Raw genomic sequence first — 5,238 nt, 5'->3', positions numbered from 1 at the left:
TCTCCTTGATGAACTTCTTGGGGTCGTTGACCAGCGTCATGGACGTCTCGATGTCCAGGCTGATGTTCCGGATGAAGGTGGCCTTGGCGGAGAGATGAGATTCCAGCTTCTGGATGCTAGCTTGCTGACTCTTGACCCGGTTGTCCAGGAATTTGATTCTGTCTATCAGGTCGCTGTGTGTCCGCAATACCAAACCCGAATGTTTTTTGGTGAACAGGTGAGCCTTCTGCTCGATTTCGTACTTGTTCCACGTGGACTCCACCTCCCTCTCCATCCGTGTCAGGCGATCAGTTAACACGGCCGTGCGCTTCTGCTCCCTTTGCAGCTTGTCCATCCACTCCTCAATCTGGAGCTGCATGTCAGCGTGTTGTGCTCGCTTTTGCTCCACTTCTTGGTTCATGCTTTTCATCTCCTCCGTTAGGGCTTCGTTCTCATCGGTCTTTTCCTCCACGGCGGTCGTCATCGTCGCCACTCGGTCCGTCAGCACCTTGATCTTCATCTTGATCGTCATCATGTCGATCTGGTAGTCAAATTGCATCTTTGCCGTCATTTGTTGGTGCGCCTCGCAATCTGTTTCGTAGCGTTCAGTCGCACGTTGGAATTCCTGTTTCAACGCGTTGTTTTCATCTTTTATTTCCTGGACGCGTTCTTCCATTTTTTCAATCTCGATGCGTTGCGCGTCCGTCTTGACTCGAAACGCCCGTTCTTTGTCGCGCAAGCGGTTGTTGAGCTTGGCCTCTGCCTTTTTGACGCTTTCCTTTTTCTGCTCGACCTGCTCGGCCAGTTTCCTCTCCAAGTTAGCCTCAGCTTCCTCCAGATCGCGAATCTTCTTCTTCAGCTTGGCTTCCAATGTCTTCATGTTACTCACCTCATTCTCCAAGAGGCTTTTCTTTTGCGTCAGCATATAGATTTTGGCTTCGTCGACTTTCTGCTGCGAGAGTAATTCCACATTCTCCTTGTTGAACATGTCCACTTTCTCCTCAAGGGCCCGGTTATTAGCTTCCAACGACTCAAGTTTTTCATTCCTCGCCTGGATGTCACTCGACCACAGGTTGTTGAATTCATTCTGTTTCTCCACCAGCCTCCTGTTCTTCCACTTGAGAATACAGTCGGAATCTGAGCTTGTGCTCGTCATTGTCCTCACTGAACTACTTAATCGCAAATACGGAAATGTTTGGCACCTCTTGGGCCACTATGCAACGCTAACCCTTCTCGAATACCGACCGTCAAAGACACAAAGGCTTATAAGACGTGTATGATGTCACGGAAACTGGCACATCCTAGAATGAGCTTTGTACCTGACTTTGACGCTGCTCAAGAAATTGAGGGAAACAAACTAACGGACTTTGTCTGGTCTCAGAAGCGCTCCCTGCCTGCATGCATTAGAAGTCAAGCGAATTCTCAGCGTCTGCTCACCGGAATCGTGACAGTTAAAGGCTGAATTTTTTTATAGTGACATCATGGCAAGTGGGTGGTACTGCTATGATTGACATGTGAGACCAACCAATGATTGTGAAAGCATAGCCTGTATGTGCCAGGAAGTGACATTCAAGTGTCTGGTCTTCCTACGTGGGACGACTGGGTTAGTTGGAAGGCTCAGAACAAAAACAATTGTTACAAACCAAACAAAGCCCTTGGTGACAAATTTGTTCTCAACGTCAATAATTTATTTACAAACCCTTTTATTTCTATTTAATGTATTTGTCGAAATTCCAAGTGCAAATGAGGAAGAAGGCGGGAAAAAGAAAAATATAAGACAGATATCCAGGCATAGGCAAGCAATCTGGCATATCACCATACAGCAAGTGGTGGGTGCAGGGGACGGTTCGATCGTCGTCACATCCGTTTTCAAAATGGTGGTCGTGCTTTGAAATAAAGCAGAGGGACACAAAAATGTGAACAGCAGATACTCATCAAACTTTACAAAATGGCTTCCTTTACCCATCGAGACCTCAATGTGGAGTTCCAGAGGTACACTGTAAATGCCCGAATAGATCAAACTGACCCAAGAATAGTATTCTTGCTGTTTCTGAGGAAAAACAACAAAGTTTACTGTCGACGTCGATTTCAGTAAACCTGAAGCTGTTTCCAGGGTTACCGCACAGGTCCATACGAATGTCAACGTATTGAATCGACGAAGGAGTAAGAAGTGATCTCACAGCCTGGCCCAGCCTTGAGGCTTTGTAATCAAGCCACGTTGTGATGTAATGGCGATGTAAGCGCGACCTCAGCCTATGATGTCACCCGATGACGTCCTGTCTATTAAAGATCCAGCATGAAATGATGGCGCTTTGTATTCTGTCAAGTATCATTTTGTAAAATGGTGACAAAGGTGGCAAGGACAGAGGGGTTCCACAAACCACGGAGACGCTAGCCGATTATAGCTTCCTCAAATTCAAGGATTCCACCCATCCGGTGGTCATAAATCTCTTCAGGATGGAGCCCGTGTGTAAAATGCCCCAAAAGAAAACGGTGATCTGCCACCAAGGCTTCCTGTACAACATCAGGATGCCGCGTGACGAGTCGGAAAGGAATCCCATGGTGCTCACCATTCCGGAGCACCAACGGATACTCACCAATGCCAGGGGTCCTCACATCCTCCAGAGAGAAGTTCAGGCTCTGAAGGAGACGGCTGAGAAGAAGCAGGATACAATCAACGCCGCCCAGCGTCTGAGGAATCAGATCTTGCAGAAGGATCTGTGTTCCTTGAAAGAGGAGGAGGAGACCAAGAGGAAGGCTGACAGGGAGGCGTACCTGCAGTACCAGTGCCTACGGGAGAAGGCCCAGCTGGCCCAGGACACCCAAATCCTGAAACTGGACCGCTGGATCCTCCACAGCAAAATCAAGGCAGAGCGGGATAAGCAGATGGACTGGATGAAGCTCTGCGAGGAGAAGGAGCACGCCCGTGAGAAGGACGAGTTTGAGAGGGTGCTCAAGTGCACCGAGATCGCCCTGGCCCTGGAGGATGAAAAGAACAAAAAACGGCACGATAATGGCCGCAAGCACTTGGAGTTGCTCAAGGAGCAGGTAAGATTTCAAATGGGTAGGCTGGAATTTTGGAAATGCAATTTTCTTTTGCAACCCTCCAGGTGAGGGAGCACGAGGAGATGGCCCTGCTCAAACGTCGGGAAAGGCTCACTGACTACATTCGCACCAAAGAAAACTGGAAGCTGAAGGACAAGTGGCTGGAAGAGCTGAAGCAGGATCGGTTGAAGAAGCTCAGCGACACAGGGGTCTCTCAAGAGTACATGGACTACGTGACCAAGAAGAGCATCGAGGACAGTGCCAACATGATGGATTCCCAGTACCGCACCTATAAATCATATGACATCCTGCCCAGGTGGGTGACGGAAAGCACCGAAGCCATGAAAGCACACATTAAGAGTCAGAATTTTGAGAAGAACTTTTAAGGTCCTATCGGGAACCAAGCGGTTGAACCAAGGAAGCATCCACAGGACAAATGAAGATCACCTCTTGAAGCTTCTCTTGGAATTTAGCGAATCTAATTGCATTCTCACTTGCTCTGATTTGCCAGATCACGATGTACTATGTACTTAACGTCATTTCCGCCCTCTGGAAACAGTTTCTTCTTGACAAAATTAGAAAATAAATGAATATGGACAACAATACGCATGGCTTTTTTTTTTTTTTAGAGGTTCCACAGGGATTTGTTCTTGGTACTCACACTTTTCTGTGTTTTAAGATAACATTACACAAGCATTTGATTGCATTGCTAGTTGTTGATAGTGAGACAGACTTGGTGGTGTGTTGTGGTCACTTCGTCCAATTCTTCAGGTGTCTTGCCGACTACGGTCTCTAACTCCCCAAACCAAAGTGGCGACACATTAGCCAGCAAAGTGTAGGCCTATTAATAGGTCGTAAAGAGCGATGTGGCAGATCGTGTTGTCCGAGGGAGGTTTGATATGCGTGTAACACAATCTAAGTTCAATTGTGATGCACAGCCAGAGGCCACGACTGAGGAAATCTGCATGAAATCAGTGTCTGGGCCAGCTAGTAAATCACCTTTGGCTTGTTTATTGTACCAGAGCAATTTTATGGTGGCTGAGATGTCCTGGTGTCAGGAATGCCCCGAAAACATTTTTTTGTGCTGCGAATTTTTTTTCCTTCCGTCCTTCATTTTTTTCACCGTTACCTGCCTGAATGGCAGAGGAAAAGCTGACCCGCCTCCGGTGTTTGAGAGATAGCAACGGAGTGATAGTCATTCAGGACAATCTTTCAGCTGTTCGGAAGTGGGGGGATCCAGAGCGCGGCTGGGGAGCACATTAGTTCTCATTGTGCTGGTGCATTCCAGCGGTTTGTCCAGCCAGACTACTTTGTCCGGACCTGGCAGGCGCACTCGCCTCACCCGGCCAATGCTTCTCATTCCACGTGAAAAAACAAAACAAAACATACAACAATGGCTGAACATATTGAACGCAGTGCGGCGGTAAAAACATTCCATGTTAATTCTCTCGTGCGGTTTTGGCCATCCCCTTCCAGCCTTGTGTTACATGTTGACGCTTTTTACGCTACTGCTGTTCCAGGAAAATACCGAACAGATATTTTTTTCTAAATATGCCGATTGTGATTTTATATGTGATTATCCACTTCCCATATATTTGTATACTTTGGTCTGATTGATTAGAAAAATTTCAATGGACAGCATTGGGCAATCTTTTCCTGGAGAATTCTCCAAAAACTTCAAGATATTCAATCAGTCGAAGGGCATAAAACCCGTCAGAGATTTTTATAACTTTATTCACGCATTTATCTCTAATACAGAATGTAGACCCTTGGGTTATAAATAGCTAGCAATGAGACACTTGAAAACCACTCAGAAGCATTTGATTTAAATAGACGGGATTAGCATGTGGGCCTGTTGTTTGGTCTAGACGCCGACCAGCTCCAGTTTCTATTTGCTTCCTGGAGCGATTAACCAACTCGTGATGTGACACGTGTCAAAGTTGGGGCACAGCCGCCACGTCATGGCCGCTTATTTAAAATAATAATAACTAGCCATTTAAAAAATATATAAATCTCTGAACACCAGAAATGAAACCTTCATTTTATTTATTTTTTGATTATCCTTGTGAGGGTGCTGCATTTGAAGGAAATGAACTTTTGATTGGCCATAACTAAAGTCGGACGTGACCACTCCCACAGCGGCGCAGCCATCCCTAGTCAAACAAGGGATTCCTGTTAAGACCACATTTGGTATTGGCAAAAAAACACACAAAA

The sequence above is a fragment of the Syngnathus acus genome, chromosome 20 (assembly GCF_901709675.1).
Source record: "Syngnathus acus chromosome 20, fSynAcu1.2, whole genome shotgun sequence".
Lineage (NCBI taxonomy): Eukaryota > Metazoa > Chordata > Actinopteri > Syngnathiformes > Syngnathidae > Syngnathus > Syngnathus acus.
Note: the sequence above shows the minus strand (reverse complement) of the source record.